This window comes from Pseudorasbora parva, chromosome 20 (genome assembly GCF_024679245.1).
Source record: "Pseudorasbora parva isolate DD20220531a chromosome 20, ASM2467924v1, whole genome shotgun sequence".
In the NCBI taxonomy this organism is placed as follows: Eukaryota; Metazoa; Chordata; class Actinopteri; order Cypriniformes; family Gobionidae; genus Pseudorasbora; species Pseudorasbora parva.
The window spans coordinates 15,607,955-15,624,799 of NC_090191.1; the positions used below are offsets into that span (position 1 = coordinate 15,607,955).

A 16,845-nucleotide genomic window follows, 5' to 3' on the forward strand; every position below is an offset into this window, starting at 1 on the left:
AATCTCCTTGAAGCCTACTGTTAAGATATGTGGAATGCAAACAACAATCCTTAAAGTCATACTTTTTTGCAGCATTGCTACCGGTGTGATGCTTTGTAGTCCACTCGTTGAAGCTAAATGTAGAAAATCTTTTAGAGGAAAAAAGCCACACACGCACTAACGATTCTTAATGTAGACATTTCAGAAACTTGATGTTGGTTGCGCACTTAGAAAAAAGAGCTCAGGCTGACTTTGATATCCCAACTACCCAGTGACAGGCCCGGTTTTCCCATGAAATCTCATTTCGTATATCTGCTGTATTATCCGAGGTGCAATACCACATCGCTGCAAACATGTCAACTTTTCGCAGTGATGTGGTATTGTGTCTTATGAGACAATGTTCGCTTTACACAAAGGACGTTGTGACATGGGCCCAGAGCCGAGGCGAGATTTAATCTGCCACAAAACACAATCACAAGGGAGACGGGATCCAGGTTAACAGAAATGATCTTTTATTTAACCGAGAACTTAGGTTCTTCCAGGGCTGGGGTATGCATGGAGGCTTTGTTCCCTACATCTGTTTCAACGCTGGACCACCTTAAAGGGGGGAGACGGAACAGAAGAAAAGCAAAGACGGTAAAGAAGACGTTGCAAGGCTAACTCTGTCCTTTACTCTTCAGCCGGTTTCTCTTTGGCCAACCTGTGCATCAGCACCTCATCCTGAAAGAGTCTGTACTCAAGACCATCCAGCCTTGAGAGAAGTAGAGTTCCCAATTTTATGATGAAGTCCATAAAGTCATCACTGGCTACACCTGTAGGTGGTTCTATATTTGGAGAACAAGCAGGTGGACACGCTGACGATTGAACAAAACTGCTGCCTCACACAACCTACTCCTAGCACTTGACTGCACATTTGGACAAAGTTTGCTTTATAGGGGATGCAGGCCCCAAAAAACAATAATCTCCAAATGAGACTTGAACAACAAACACCACTCAGAACACACCCCTTTCTTCAATATTGCAAAAAGCAATACAGAACGGTCATCAACAGCACAGAGTTCACAAACAAAGTCGCCGCTCTGTGCCCAGTTCATGCTCTGAAAGGAGCATCACAACTCTTCATCGTGGGCTGGGAGACAAACGTTTTCAAAACACATTTCCAAGCAAAGAACTATAGAAATGATCCCTGAAAATATAGTCTTAACGAGTCATGGGCACTCAACCGACATTCCATTCTGATGCGCCTCTCCTCTCAAACGGTTTTGCGTAGTTGAAATCTGCGGGCTTTAAGGTTTACGGAACATTTTAGCACTTACGTCGGAGCTAAAGGCACTTCCACAATCTCCTTGAAGCCTACTGTTAAGATATGTGGAATGCAAACAACAATCCTTAAAGTCATACTTTTTGCAGCATTGCTACCGGTGTGATGCTTTGTAGTCCACTCGTTGAAGCTAAATGTAGAAAATCTTTTAGAGGAAAAAAGCCACACACGCACTAACGATTCTTAATGTAGACATTTCAGAAACTTGATGTTGGTTGCGCACTTAGAAAAAAGAGCTCAGGCTGACTTTGATATCCCAACTACCCAGTGACAGGCCCGGTTTTCCCATGAAATCTCATTTCGTATATCTGCTGTATTATCCGAGGTGCAATACCACATCGCTGCAAACATGTCAACTTTTCACAGTGATGTGGTATTGTGTCTTATGAGACAATGTTCGCTTTACACAAAGGACGTTGTGACATGGGCCCAGAGCCGAGGCGAGATTTAATCTGCCACAAAACACAATCACAAGGGAGACGGGAGCCAGGTTAACAGAAATGATCTTTTATTTAACCGAGAACTTGGGTTCTTCCAGGGCTGGGGTATGCATGGAGGCTTTGTTCCCCACATCTGTTTCAACGCTGGACCACCTTAAAGGGGGGAGACGGAACAGAAGAAAAGCAAAGACGGTAAAGAAGACGTTGCAAGGCTAACTCTGTCCTTTACTCTTCAGCCGGGTTCTCTTTGGCCAACCTGTGCATCAGCACCTCATCCTGAAAGAGTCTGTACTCAAGACCATCCAGCCTTGAGAGAAGTAGAGTTCCCAAATTTATGATGAAGTCCATAAAGTCATCATTGGCTACACCTGTGAGTGGTTCTATATTTGGAGAACAAGCAGGTGGACACGCTGACGATTGAACAAAACTGCTGCCTCACACAACCTACGTTAGCACTGGACTGCACATTTGGACAAAGTTTGCTTTATAGGGGATGCAGGCCCAAAAAAACAATAATCTCCAAATGAGACTTGAACAACAAACACCACTCAGAACACACCCCTTTCTTCAATATTGCAAAAAGCAATACAGAACGGTCATCAACAGCACAGAGTTCACAAACAAAGTCGCCGCTCTGTGCCCAGTTCACGCTCTGAAAGGAGCATCACAACTCTTCATCGTGGGTTGGGAGACAAACATTTTCAAAACACATTTCCAAGCAAAGAACTATAGAAATGATCCCTGAAAATATAGTCTTAAAGTGTCATGGGCACTCAACCGACATTCCATTCTGATGCGCCTCTCCTCTCAAACGGTTTTGCGTAGTTGAAATCTGCGGGCTTTAAGGTTTACGGAACATTTTAGCACTTACGTCGGAGCTAAAGGCACTTCCACAATCTCCTTGAAGCCTACTGTTAAGATATGTGGAATGCAAACAACAATCCTTAAAGTCATACTTTTTTGCAGCATTGCTACCGGTGTGATGCTTTGTAGTCCACTCGTTGAAGCTAAATGTAGAAAATCTTTTAGAGGAAAAAAGCCACACACGCACTAACGATTCTTAATGTAGACATTTCAGAAACTTGATAATGGTTGCGCACTTAGAAAAAAGAGCTCAGGCTGACTTTGATATCCCAACTACCCAGTGACAGGCCCGGTTTTCCCATGAAATCTCATTTCGTATATCTGCTGTATTATCCGAGGTGCAATACCACATCGCTGCAAACATGTCAACTTTTCGCAGTGATGTGGTATTGTGTCTTATGAGACAATGTTCGCTTTACACAAAGGACGTTGGGACATGGGCCCAGAGCCGAGGCGAGATTTAATCTGCCACAAAACACAATCACAAGGGAGACGGGATCCAGGTTAACAGAAATGATCTTTTATTTAACCGAGAACTTAGGTTCTTCCAGGGCTGGGGTATGCATGGAGGCTTTGTTCCCTACATCTGTTTCAACGCTGGACCACCTTAAAGGGGGGAGACGGAACAGAAGAAAAGCAAAGACGGTAAAGAAGACGTTGCAAGGCTAACTCTGTCCTTTACTCTTCAGCCGTTTTCTCTTTGGCCAACCTGTGCATCAGCACCTCATCCTGAAAGAGTCTGTACTCAAGACCATCCAGCCTTGAGAGAAGTAGAGTTCCCAATTTTATGATGAAGTCCATAAAGTCATCACTGGCTACACCTGTAGGTGGTTCTATATTTGGAGAACAAGCAGGTGGACACGCTGACGATTGAACAAAACTGCTGCCTCACACAACCTACTCCTAGCACTTGACTGCACATTTGGACAAAGTTTGCTTTATAGGGGATGCAGGCCCAAAAAAACAATAATCTCCAAATGAGACTTGAACAACAAACACCACTCAGAACACACCCCTTTCTTCAATATTGCAAAAAGCAATACAGAACGGTCATCAACAGCACAGAGTTCACAAACAAAGTCGCCGCTCTGTGCCCAGTTCACGCTCTGAAAGGAGCATCACAACTCTTCATCGTGGGTTGGGAGACAAACATTTTCAAAACACATTTCCAAGCAAAGAACTATAGAAATGATCCCTGAAAATATAGTCTTAACGAGTCATGGGCACTCAACCGACATTCCATTCTGATGCGCCTCTCCTCTCAAACGGTTTTGCGTAGTTGAAATTTGCGGGCTTTAAGGTTTACGGAACATTTTAGCACTTACGTCGGAGCTAAAGGCACTTCCACAATCTCCTTGAAGCCTACTGTTAAGATATGTGGAATGCAAACAACAATCCTTAAAGTCATACTTTTTGCAGCATTGCTACCGGTGTGATGCTTTGTAGTCCACTCGTTGAAGCTAAATGTAGAAAATCTTTTAGAGGAAAAAAGCCACACACGCACTAACGATTCTTAATGTAGACATTTCAGAAACTTGATGTTGGTTGCGCACTTAGAAAAAAGAGCTCAGGCTGACTTTGATATCCCAACTACCCAGTGACAGGCCCGGTTTTCCCATGAAATCTCATTTCGTATATCTGCTGTATTATCCGAGGTGCAATACCACATCGCTGCAAACATGTCAACTTTTCGCAGTGATGTGGTATTGTGTCTTATGAGACAATGTTCGCTTTACACAAAGGACGTTGTGACATGGGCCCAGAGCCGAGGCGAGATTTAATCTGCCACAAAACACAATCACAAGGGAGACGGGATCCAGGTTAACAGAAATGATCTTTTATTTAACCGAGAACTTAGGTTCTTCCAGGGCTGGGGTATGCATGGAGGCTTTGTTCCCTACATCTGTTTCAACGCTGGACCACCTTAAATGGGGGAGACGGAACAGAAGAAAAGCAAAGACGGTAAAGAAGACGTTGCAAGGCTAACTCTGTCCTTTACTCTTCAGCCGGTTTCTCTTTGGCCAACCTGTGCATCAGCACCTCATCCTGAAAGAGTCTGTACTCAAGACCATCCAGCCTTGAGAGAAGTAGAGTTCCCAATTTTATGATGAAGTCCATAAAGTCATCACTGGCTACACCTGTAGGTGGTTCTATATTTGGAGAACAAGCAGGTGGACACGCTGACGATTGAACAAAACTGCTGCCTCACACAACCTACTCCTAGCACTTGACTGCACATTTGGACAAAGTTTGCTTTATAGGGGATGCAGGCCCAAAAAAACAATAATCTCCAAATGAGACTTGAACAACAAACACCACTCAGAACACACCCCTTTCTTCAATATTGCAAAAAGCAATACAGAACGGTCATCAACAGCACAGAGTTCACAAACAAAGTCGCCGCTCTGTGCCCAGTTCACGCTCTGAAAGGAGCATCACAACTCTTCATCGTGGGCTGGGAGACAAACATTTTCAAAACACATTTCCAAGCAAAGAACTATAGAAATGATCCCTGAAAATATAGTCTTAACGAGTCATGGGCACTCAACCGACATTCCATTCTGATGCGCCTCTCCTCTCAAACGGTTTTGCGTAGTTAAAATCTGCGGGCTTTAAGGTTTACGGAACATTTTAGCACTCACGTCGGAGCCAAAGGCACTTCCACAATCTCCTTGAAGCCTACTGTTAAGATATGTGGAATGCAAACAACAATCCTTAAAGTCATACTTTTTTTGCAGCATTGCTACCGGTGTGATGCTTTGTAGTCCACTCGTTGAAGCTAAATGTAGAAAATCTTTTAGAGGAAAAAAGCCACACACGCACTAACGATTCTTAATGTAGACATTTCAGAAACTTGAGGTTGGTTGCGCACTTAGAAAAAAGAGCTCAGGCTGACTTTGATATCCCAACTACCCAGTGACAGGCCCGGTTTTCCCATGAAATCTCATTTCGTATATCTGCTGTATTATCCGAGGTGCAATACCACATCGCTGCAAACATGTCAACTTTTCACAGTGATGTGGTATTGTGTCTTATGAGACAATGTTCGCTTTACACAAAGGACGTTGTGACATGGGCCCAGAGCCGAGGCGAGATTTAATCTGCCACAAAACACAATCACAAGGGAGACGGGAGCCAGGTTAACAGAAATGATCTTTTATTTAACCGAGAACTTGGGTTCTTCCAGGGCTGGGGTATGCATGGAGGCTTTGTTCCCCACATCTGTTTCAACGCTGGACCACCTTAAAGGGGGGAGACGGAACAGAAGAAAAGCAAAGACAGTAAAGAAGACGTTGCAAGGCTAACTCTGTCCTTTACTCTTCAGCCGGGTTCTCTTTGGCCAACCTGTGCATCAGCACCTCATCCTGAAAGAGTCTGTACTCAAGACCATCCAGCCTTGAGAGAAGTAGAGTTCCCAAATTTATGATGAAGTCCATAAAGTCATCATTGGCTACACCTGTGAGTGGTTCTATATTTGGAGAACAAGCAGGTGGACACGCTGAGGATTGAACAAAACTGCTGCCTCACACAACCTGCGTTAGCACTTGACTGCACATTTGGACAAAGTTTGCTTTATAGGGGATGCAGGCCCAAAAAAACAATAATCTCCAAATGAGACTTGAACAACAAACACCACTCAGAACACACCCCTTTCTTCAATATTGCAAAAAGCAATACAGAACGGTCATCAACAGCACAGAGTTCACAAACAAAGTCACCGCTCTGTGCCCAGTTCACGCTCTGAAAGGAGCATCACAACTCTTCATTGTGGGTTGGGAGACAAACATTTTCAAAACACATTTCCAAGCAAAGAACTATAGAAATGATCCCTGAAAATATAGTCTTAAAGAGTCATGGGCACTCAACCGACATTCCATTCTGATGCGCCTCTCCTCTCAAACGGTTTTGCGTAGTTGAAATCTGCGGGCTTTAAGGTTTACGGAACATTTTAGCACTTACGTCGGAGCTAAAGGCACTTCCACAATCTCCTTGAAGCCTACTGTTAAGATATGTGGAATGCAAACAACAATCCTTAAAGTCATACTTTTTTGCAGCATTGCTACCGGTGTGATGCTTTGTAGTCCACTCGTTGAAGCTAAATGTAGAAAATCTTTTAGAGGAAAAAAGCCACACACGCACTAACGATTCTTAATGTAGACATTTCAGAAACTTGATGTTGGTTGCGCACTTAGAAAAAAGAGCTCAGGCTGACTTTGATATCCCAACTACCCAGTGACAGGCCAGGTTTTCCCATGAAATCTCATTTCGTATATCTGCTGTATTATCCGAGGTGCAATACCACATCGCTGCAAACATGTCAACTTTTCGCAGTGATGTGGTATTGTGTCTTATGAGACAATGTTCGCTTTACACAAAGGACGTTGTGACATGGGCCCAGAGCCGAGGCGAGATTTAATCTGCCACAAAACACAATCACAAGGGAGACGGGAGCCAGGTTAACAGAAATTATCTTTTATTTAACCGAGAACTTAGGTTCTTCCAGGGCTGGGGTATGCATGGAGGCTTTGTTCCCCACATCTGTTTCAATGCTGGACCACCTTAAAGGGGGGAGACGGAACAGAAGAAAAGCAAAGACGATAAAGAAGACGTTGCAAGGCTAACTCTGTCCTTTACTCTTCAGCCGGGTTCTCTTTGGCCAACCTGTGCATCAGCACCTCATCCTGAAAGAGTCTGTACTCAAGACCATCCAGCCTTGAGAGAAGTAGAGTTCCCAAATTTATGATGAAGTCCATAAAGTCATCATTGGCTACACCTGTGAGTGGTTCTATATTTGGAGAACAAGCAGGTGGACACGCTGACGATTGAACAAAACTGCTGCCTCATACAACCTAAGTTAGCACTTGACTGCACATTTGGACAAAGTTTGCTTTATAGGGGATGCAGGCCCAAAAAAACAATAATCTCCAAATGAGACTTGAACAACAAACACCACTCAGAACACACCCCTTTCTTCAATATTGCAAAAAGCAATACAGAACGGTCATCAACAGCACAGAGTTCACAAACAAAGTCGCCGCTCTGTGCCCAGTTCACGCTCTGAAAGGAGCATCACAACTCTTCATCGTGGGTTGGGAGACAAACATTTTCAAAACACATTTCCAAGCAAAGAACTATAGAAATGATCCCTGAAAATATAGTCTTAAAGAGTCATGGGCACTCAACCGACATTCCATTCTGATGCGCCTCTCCTCTCAAACGGTTTTGCGTAGTTGAAATCTGCGGGCTTTAAGCAAAGACAGTAAAGAAGACGTTGCAAGGCTAACTCTGTCCTTTACTCTTCAGCCGGGTTCTCTTTGGCCAACCTGTGCATCAGCACCTCATCCTGAAAGAGTCTGTACTCAAGACCATCCAGCCTTGAGAGAAGTAGAGTTCCCAAATTTATGATGAAGTCCATAAAGTCATCATTGGCTACACCTGTGAGTGGTTCTATATTTGGAGAACAAGCAGGTGGACACGCTGAGGATTGAACAAAACTGCTGCCTCACACAACCTGCGTTAGCACTTGACTGCACATTTGGACAAAGTTTGCTTTATAGGGGATGCAGGCCCAAAAAAACAATAATCTCCAAATGAGACTTGAACAACAAACACCACTCAGAACACACCCCTTTCTTCAATATTGCAAAAAGCAATACAGAACGGTCATCAACAGCACAGAGTTCACAAACAAAGTCACCGCTCTGTGCCCAGTTCACGCTCTGAAAGGAGCATCACAACTCTTCATTGTGGGTTGGGAGACAAACATTTTCAAAACACATTTCCAAGCAAAGAACTATAGAAATGATCCCTGAAAATATAGTCTTAAAGAGTCATGGGCACTCAACCCACATTCCATTCTGATGCGCCTCTCCTCTCAAACGGTTTTGCGTAGTTGAAATCTGCGGGCTTTAAGGTTTACGGAACATTTTAGCACTTACGTCGGAGCTAAAGGCACTTCCACAATCTCCTTGAAGCCTACTGTTAAGATATGTGGAATGCAAACAACAATCCTTAAAGTCATACTTTTTTGCAGCATTGCTACCGGTGTGATGCTTTGTAGTCCACTCGTTGAAGCTAAATGTAGAAAATCTTTTAGAGGAAAAAAGCCACACACGCACTAACGATTCTTAATGTAGACATTTCAGAAACTTGATGTTGGTTGCGCACTTAGAAAAAAGAGCTCAGGCTGACTTTGATATCCCAACTACCCAGTGACAGGCCAGGTTTTCCCATGAAATCTCATTTCGTATATCTGCTGTATTATCCGAGGTGCAATACCACATCGCTGCAAACATGTCAACTTTTCGCAGTGATGTGGTATTGTGTCTTATGAGACAATGTTCGCTTTACACAAAGGACGTTGTGACATGGGCCCAGAGCCGAGGCGAGATTTAATCTGCCACAAAACACAATCACAAGGGAGACGGGAGCCAGGTTAACAGAAATTATCTTTTATTTAACCAAGAACTTAGGTTCTTCCAGGGCTGGGGTATGCATGGAGGCTTTGTTCCCCACATCTGTTTCAATGCTGGACCACCTTAAAGGGGGGAGACGGAACAGAAGAAAAGCAAAGACGATAAAGAAGACGTTGCAAGGCTAACTCTGTCCTTTACTCTTCAGCCGGGTTCTCTTTGGCCAACCTGTGCATCAGCACCTCATCCTGAAAGAGTCTGTACTCAAGACCATCCAGCCTTGAGAGAAGTAGAGTTCCCAAATTTATGATGAAGTCCATAAAGTCATCATTGGCTACACCTGTGAGTGGTTCTATATTTGGAGAACAAGCAGGTGGACACGCTGACGATTGAACAAAACTGCTGCCTCATACAACCTAAGTTAGCACTTGACTGCACATTTGGACAAAGTTTGCTTTATAGGGGATGCAGGCCCAAAAAAACAATAATCTCCAAATGAGACTTGAACAACAAACACCACTCAGAACACACCCCTTTCTTCAATATTGCAAAAAGCAATACAGAACGGTCATCAACAGCACAGAGTTCACAAACAAAGTCGCCGCTCTGTGCCCAGTTCACGCTCTGAAAGGAGCATCACAACTCTTCATCGTGGGTTGGGAGACAAACATTTTCAAAACACATTTCCAAGCAAAAAACTATAGAAATGATCCCTGAAAATATAGTCTTAAAGAGTCATGGGCACTCAACCGACATTCCATTCTGATGCGCCTCTCCTCTCAAACGGTTTTGCGTAGTTGAAATCTGCGGGCTTTAAGGTTTACGGAACATTTTAGCACTTACGTCGGAGCTAAAGGCACTTCCACAATCTCCTTGAAGCCTACTGTTAAGATATGTGGAATGCAAACAACAATCCTTAAAGTCATACTTTTTTGCAGCATTGCTACCGGTGTGATGCTTTGTAGTCCACTCGTTGAAGCTAAATGTAGAAAATCTTTTAGAGGAAAAAAGCCACACACGCACTAACGATTCTTAATGTAGACATTTCAGAAACTTGATGTTGGTTGCGCACTTAGAAAAAAGAGCTCAGGCTGACTTTGATATCCCAACTACCCAGTGACAGGCCCGGTTTTCCCATGAAATCTCATTTCGTATATCTGCTGTATTATCCGAGGTGCAATACCACATCGCTGCAAACATGTCAACTTTTCGCAGTGATGTGGTATTGTGTCTTATGAGACAATGTTCGCTTTACACAAAGGATGTTGTGACATGGGCCCAGAGCCGAGGCGAGATTTAATCTGCCACAAAACACAATCACAAGGGAGACGGGATCCAGGTTAACAGAAATGATCTTTTATTTAACCGAGAACTTAGGTTCTTCCAGGGCTGGGGTATGCATGGAGGCTTTGTTCCCTACATCTGTTTCAACGCTGGACCACCTTAAAGGGGGGAGACGGAACAGAAGAAAAGCAAAGACGGTAAAGAAGACGTTGCAAGGCTAACTCTGTCCTTTACTCTTCAGCCGGTTTCTCTTTGGCCAACCTGTGCATCAGCACCTCATCCTGAAAGAGTCTGTACTCAAGACCATCCAGCCTTGAGAGAAGCAGAGTTCCCAATTTTATGATGAAGTCCATAAAATCATCACTGGCTACACCTGTAGGTGGTTCTATATTTGGAGAACAAGCAGGTGGACACGCTGACGATTGAACAAAACTGCTGCCTCACACAACCTACTCCTAGCACTTGACTGCACATTTGGACAAAGTTTGCTTTATAGGGGATGCAGGCCCCAAAAAACAATAATCTCCAAATGAGACTTGAACAACAAACACCACTCAGAACACACCCCTTTCTTCAATATTGCAAAAAGCAATACAGAACGGTCATCAACAGCACAGAGTTCACAAACAAAGTCGCCGTTCTGTGCCCAGTTCACGCTCTGAAAGGAGCATCACAACTCTTCATCGTGGGTTGGAAGACAAACATTTTCAAAACACATTTCCAAGCAAAGAACTATAGAAATGATCCCTGAAAATATAGTCTTAACGAGTCATGGGCACTCAACCGACATTCCATTCTGATGCGCCTCTCCTCTCAAACGGTTTTGCGTAGTTGAAATCTGCGGGCTTTAAGGTTTACGGAACATTTTAGCACTTACGTCGGAGCTAAAGGCACTTCCACAATCTCCTTGAAGCCTACTGTTAAGATATGTGGAATGCAAACAACAATCCTTAAAGTCATACTTTTTTTGCAGCATTGCTACCGGTGTGATGCTTTGTAGTCCACTCGTTGAAGCTAAATGTAGAAAATCTTTTAGAGGAAAAAAGCCACACACGCACTAACGATTCTTAATGTAGACATTTCAGAAACTTGATGTTGGTTGCGCACTTAGAAAAAAGAGCTCAGGCTGACTTTGATATCCCAACTACCCAGTGACAGGCCCGGTTTTCCCATGAAATCTGATTTCGTATATCTGCTGTATTATCCGAGGTGCAATACCACATCGCTGCAAACATGTCAACTTTTCACAGTGATGTGGTATTGTGTCTTATGAGACAATGTTCGCTTTACACAAAGGACGTTGTGACATGGGCCCAGAGCCGAGGCGAGATTTAATCTGCCACAAAACACAATCACAAGGGAGACGGGAGCCAGGTTAACAGAAATGATCTTTTATTTAACCGAGAACTTGGGTTCTTCCAGGGCTGGGGTATGCATGGAGGCTTTGTTCCCCACATCTGTTTCAACGCTGGACCACCTTAAAGGGGGGAGACGGAACAGAAGAAAAGCAAAGACGGTAAAGAAGACGTTGCAAGGCTAACTCTGTCCTTTACTCTTCAGCCGGGTTCTCTTTGGCCAACCTGTGCATCAGCACCTCATCCTGAAAGAGTCTGTACTCAAGACCATCCAGCCTTGAGAGAAGTAGAGTTCCCAAATTTATGATGAAGTCCATAAAGTCATCATTGGCTACACCTGTGAGTGGTTCTATATTTGGAGAACAAGCAGGTGGACACGCTGACGATTGAACAAAACTGCTGCCTCACACAACCTACGTTAGCACTTGACTGCACATTTGGACAAAGTTTGCTTTATAGGGGATGCAGGCCCAAAAAAACAATAATCTCCAAATGAGACTTGAACAACAAACACCACTCAGAACACACCCCTTTCTTCAATATTGCAAAAAGCAATACAGAACGGTCATCAACAGCACAGAGTTCACAAACAAAGTCACCGTTCTGTGCCCAGTTCACGCTCTGAAAGGAGCATCACAACTCTTCATCGTGGGTTGGAAGACAAACATTTTCAAAACACATTTCCAAGCAAAGAACTATAGAAATGATCCCTGAAAATATAGTCTTAACGAGTCATGGGCACTCAACCGACATTCCATTCTGATGCGCCTCTCCTCTCAAACGGTTTTGCGTAGTTGAAATCTGCGGGCTTTAAGGTTTACGGAACATTTTAGCACTTACGTCGGAGCTAAAGGCACTTCCACAATCTCCTTGAAGCCTACTGTTAAGATATGTGGAATGCAAACAACAATCCTTAAAGTCATACTTTTTTTGCAGCATTGCTACCGGTGTGATGCTTTGTAGTCCACTCGTTGAAGCTAAATGTAGAAAATCTTTTAGAGGAAAAAAGCCACACACGCACTAACGATTCTTAATGTAGACATTTCAGAAACTTGATGTTGGTTGCGCACTTAGAAAAAAGAGCTCAGGCTGACTTTGATATCCCAACTACCCAGTGCCAGGCCTGGTTTTTCCATGAAATCTCATTTCGTATATCTGCTGTATTATCCGAGGTGCAATACCACATCGCTGCAAACATGTCAACTTTTCGCAGTGATGTGGTATTGTGTCTTATGAGACAATGTTCGCTTTACACAAAGGACGTTGTGACATGGGCCCAGAGCCGAGGCGAGATTTAATCTGCCACAAAACACAATCACAAGGGAGACGGGATCCAGGTTAACAGAAATTATCTTTTGTTTAACCGAGAACTTAGGTTCTTCCAGGGCTGGGGTATGCATGGAGGCTTTGTTCCCCACATCTGTTTCAACACTGGACCACCTTAAAGGGGGGAGACGGAACAGAAGAAAAGCAAAGACGGTAAAGAAGACGTTGCAAGGCTAACTCTGTCCTTTACTCTTCAGCTGGGTTCTCTTTGGCCAACCTGTGCATCAGCACCTCATCCTGAAAGAGTCTGTACTCAAGACCATCCAGCCTTGAGAGAAGTAGAGTTCCCAATTTTATGATGAAGTCCATAAAGTCATCACTGGCTACACCTGTAGGTGGTTCTATATTTGGAGAACAAGCAGGTGGACACGCTGACGATTGAACAAAACTGCTGCCTCACACAACCTACTCCTAGCACTTGACTGCACATTTGGACAAAGTTTGCTATATAGGGGATGCAGGCCCATAAAAACAATAATCTCCAAATGAGACTTGAACAACAAACACCACTCAGAACACACCCCTTTCTTCAATATTGCAAAAAGCAATACAGAACGGTCATCAACAGCACAGAGTTCACAAACAAAGTCGCCGCTCTGTGCCCAGTTCACGCTCTGAAAGGAGCATCACAACTCTTCATCGTGGGCTGGGAGACAAACATTTTCAAAACACATTTCCAAGCAAAGAACTATAGAAATGATCCCTGAAAATATAGTCTTAACGAGTCATGGGCACTCAACCGACATTCCATTCTGATGCGCCTCTCCTCTCAAACGGTTTTGCGTAGTTGAAATCTGCGGGCTTTAAGGTTTACGGAACATTTTAGCACTCACGTCGGAGCCAAAGGCACTTCCACAATCTCCTTGAAGCCTACTGTTAAGATATGTGGAATGCAAACAACAATCCTTAAAGTCATACTTTTTTTGCAGCATTGCTACCGGTGTGATGCTTTGTAGTCCACTCGTTGAAGCTAAATGTAGAAAATCTTTTAGAGGAAAAAAGCCACACACGCACTAACGATTCTTAATGTAGACATTTCAGAAACTTGATGTTGGTTGCGCACTTAGAAAAAAGAGCTCAGGCTGACTTTGATATCCCAACTACCCAGTGACAGGCCCGGTTTTCCCATGAAATCTCATTTCGTATATCTGCTGTATTATCTGAGGTGCAATACCACATCGCTGCAAACATGTCAACTTTTCGCAGTGATGTGGTATTGTGTCTTATGAGACAATGTTCGCTTTACACAAAGGACGTTGTGACATGGGCCCAGAGCCGAGGCGAAATTTAATCTGCCACAAAACACAATCACAAGGGAGACGGGAGCCAGGTTAACAGAAATGATCTTTTATTTAACCGAGAACTTAGGTTCTTCCAGGGCTGGGGTATGCATGGAGGCTTTGTTCCCCACATCTGTTTCAACGCTGCACCACCTTAAAGGGGGGAGACGGAACAGAAGAAAAGCAAAGACGGTAAAGAAGTCGTTGCAAGGCTAACTCTGTCCTTTACTCTTCAGCCGGTTTCTCTTTGGACAACCTGTGCATCAGCACCTCATCCTGAAAGAGTCTGTACTCAAGACCATCCAGCCTTGAGAGAAGTAGAGTTCCCAATTTTATGATGAAGTCCATAAAGTCATCATTGGCTACACCTGTAGGTGGTTTTATATTTGGAGAACAAGCAGGTGGACACGCTGAGGATTGAACAAAACTGCTGCCTCACACAACCTACTCCTAGCACTTGACTGCACATTTGGACAAAGTTTGCTTTATAGGGGATGCACGCCCCAAAAAACAATAATCTCCAAGTGAGATTTGAACAACAAACACCACTCAGAACACACCCCTTTCTTCAATATTGCAAAAAGCAATACAGAACGGTCATCAACAGCACAGAGTTCACAAACAAAGTCGCCGCTGTGTGCCCAGTTCACGCTCTGAAAGGAGCATCACAACTCTTCATTGTTGGTTGAGATACAAACATTTTCAAAACACATTTCCAAGCAAAGAACTATAGAAATGATCCCTGAAAATATAGTCTTAACGAGTCATCGGCACTCAACCGACATTCCATTCTGATGCGCCTCTCCTCTCAAACGGTTTTGCGTAGTTGAAATCTGCGGGCTTTAAGGTTTACGGAACATTTTAGCACTCACGTCGGAGCCAAAGGCACTTCCACAATCTCCTTGAAGCCTACTGTTAAGATATGTGGAATGCAAACAACAATCCTTAAAGTCATACTTTTTTTGGAGCATTGCTACCGGTGTGATGCTTTGTAGTCCACTCGTTGAAGCTAAATGTAGAAAATCTTTTAGAGGAAAAAAGCCACACACGCACTAACGATTCTTAATGTAGACATTTCAGAAACTTGATGTTGGTTGCGCACTTAGAAAAAAGAGCTCAGGCTGACTTTGATATCCCAACTACCCAGTGACAGGCCCGGTTTTCCCATGAAATTTCATTTCGTATATCTGCTGTATTATCCGAGGTGCAATACCACAACGCTGCAAACATATCAACTTTTTGCAGTGATGTGGTATTGTGTCTTATGAGACAATGTTCGCTTTACACAAAGGACGTTGTGACATGGGCCCAGAGCCGAGGCGAGATTTAATCTGCCACAAAACACAATCACAAGGGAGACGGGAGCCAGGTTAACAGAAATGATCTTTTATTTAACCGAGAACTTAGGTTCTTCCAGGGCTGGGGTATGCATGGAGGCTTTGTTCCCCACATCTGTTTCAACGCTGGACCACCTTAAAGGGGGGAGACGGAACAGAAGAAAAGCAAAGACGGTAAAGAAGACGTTGCAAGACTAACTCTGTCCTTTACTCTTCAGCCGGGTTCTCTTTGGCCAACCTGTGCATCAGCACCTCATCCTGAAAGAGTCTGTACTCAAGACCATCCAGCCTTGAGAGAAGTAGAGTTCCCAAATTTATGATGAAGTCCATAAAGTCATCATTGGCTACACCTGTGAGTGGTTCTATATTTGGAGAACAAGCAGGTGGACACGCTGACGATTGAACAAAACTGCTGCCTCACACAACCTACGTTAGCACTTGACTGCACATTTGGACAAAGTTTGCTTTATAGGGGATGCAGGCCCAAAAAAACAATAATCTCCAAATGAGACTTGAACAACAAACACCACTCAGAACACACCCCTTTCTTCAATATTGCAAAAAGCAATACAGAACGGTCATCAACAGCACAGAGTTCACAAACAAAGTCACCGTTCTGTGCCCAGTTCACGCTCTGAAAGGAGCATCACAACTCTTCATCGTGGGTTGGAAGACAAACATTTTCAAAACACATTTCCAAGCAAAGAACTATAGAAATGATCCCTGAAAATATAGTCTTAACGAGTCATGGGCACTCAACCGACATTCCATTCTGATGCGCCTCTCCTCTCAAACGGTTTTGCGTAGTTGAAATCTGCGGGCTTTAAGGTTTACGGAACATTTTAGCACTTACGTCGGAGCTAAAGGCACTTCCACAATCTCCTTGAAGCCTACTGTTAAGATATGTGGAATGCAAACAACAATCCTTAAAGTCATACTTTTTTTGCAGCATTGCTACCGGTGTGATGCTTTGTAGTCCACTCGTTGAAGCTAAATGTAGAAAATCTTTTAGAGGAAAAAAGCCACACACGCACTAACGATTCTTAATGTAGACATTTCAGAAACTTGATGTTGGTTGCGCACTTAGAAAAAAGAGCTCAGGCTGACTTTGATATCCCAACTACCCAGTGACAGGCCCGGTTTTCCCATGAAATCTCATTTCGTATATCTGCTGTATTATCCGAGGTGCAATACCACATCGCTGCAAACATGTCAACTTTTCACAGTGATGTGGTATTGTGTCTTA

The 16,845-nt window shown here is 43.6% G+C and overlaps 13 non-coding genes across 13 annotated transcripts; all 13 read right to left on the reverse strand.

Moving 5' to 3' along the window:
• Positions 1–967: 967 nt before the first annotated feature.
• On the reverse strand, positions 968–1,181 carry LOC137050112 (small nucleolar RNA U3). The gene has a single exon (XR_010899868.1). It is a non-coding gene; the product is annotated as a small nucleolar RNA U3 (small nucleolar RNA).
• A 1,102-nt stretch (positions 1,182–2,283) lies between these two features.
• Positions 2,284–2,497, reverse strand: LOC137050018 (small nucleolar RNA U3). The gene has a single exon (XR_010899781.1). It is a non-coding gene; the product is annotated as a small nucleolar RNA U3 (small nucleolar RNA).
• A 1,104-nt stretch (positions 2,498–3,601) lies between these two features.
• On the reverse strand, positions 3,602–3,815 carry LOC137050019 (small nucleolar RNA U3). Its single transcript, XR_010899783.1, has one exon. It is a non-coding gene; the product is annotated as a small nucleolar RNA U3 (small nucleolar RNA).
• A 1,103-nt stretch (positions 3,816–4,918) lies between these two features.
• On the reverse strand, positions 4,919–5,132 carry LOC137050067 (small nucleolar RNA U3). Its single transcript, XR_010899826.1, has one exon. It is a non-coding gene; the product is annotated as a small nucleolar RNA U3 (small nucleolar RNA).
• Positions 5,133–6,236: 1,104 nt separating this feature from the next.
• LOC137050094 (small nucleolar RNA U3) lies at positions 6,237–6,450 on the reverse strand. Its single transcript, XR_010899851.1, has one exon. It is a non-coding gene; the product is annotated as a small nucleolar RNA U3 (small nucleolar RNA).
• A 1,103-nt stretch (positions 6,451–7,553) lies between these two features.
• LOC137050020 (small nucleolar RNA U3) lies at positions 7,554–7,767 on the reverse strand. The gene has a single exon (XR_010899784.1). It is a non-coding gene; the product is annotated as a small nucleolar RNA U3 (small nucleolar RNA).
• A 448-nt stretch (positions 7,768–8,215) lies between these two features.
• LOC137050095 (small nucleolar RNA U3) lies at positions 8,216–8,429 on the reverse strand. The gene has a single exon (XR_010899852.1). It is a non-coding gene; the product is annotated as a small nucleolar RNA U3 (small nucleolar RNA).
• A 1,103-nt stretch (positions 8,430–9,532) lies between these two features.
• Positions 9,533–9,746, reverse strand: LOC137049988 (small nucleolar RNA U3). Its single transcript, XR_010899755.1, has one exon. It is a non-coding gene; the product is annotated as a small nucleolar RNA U3 (small nucleolar RNA).
• A 1,104-nt stretch (positions 9,747–10,850) lies between these two features.
• LOC137050075 (small nucleolar RNA U3) lies at positions 10,851–11,064 on the reverse strand. Its single transcript, XR_010899835.1, has one exon. It is a non-coding gene; the product is annotated as a small nucleolar RNA U3 (small nucleolar RNA).
• A 1,104-nt stretch (positions 11,065–12,168) lies between these two features.
• Positions 12,169–12,382, reverse strand: LOC137050080 (small nucleolar RNA U3). The gene has a single exon (XR_010899839.1). It is a non-coding gene; the product is annotated as a small nucleolar RNA U3 (small nucleolar RNA).
• A 1,105-nt stretch (positions 12,383–13,487) lies between these two features.
• On the reverse strand, positions 13,488–13,701 carry LOC137050068 (small nucleolar RNA U3). The gene has a single exon (XR_010899827.1). It is a non-coding gene; the product is annotated as a small nucleolar RNA U3 (small nucleolar RNA).
• Positions 13,702–14,806: 1,105 nt separating this feature from the next.
• Positions 14,807–15,020, reverse strand: LOC137050133 (small nucleolar RNA U3). The gene has a single exon (XR_010899889.1). It is a non-coding gene; the product is annotated as a small nucleolar RNA U3 (small nucleolar RNA).
• A 1,104-nt stretch (positions 15,021–16,124) lies between these two features.
• On the reverse strand, positions 16,125–16,338 carry LOC137050081 (small nucleolar RNA U3). Its single transcript, XR_010899840.1, has one exon. It is a non-coding gene; the product is annotated as a small nucleolar RNA U3 (small nucleolar RNA).
• Positions 16,339–16,845: the final 507 nt, after the last annotated feature.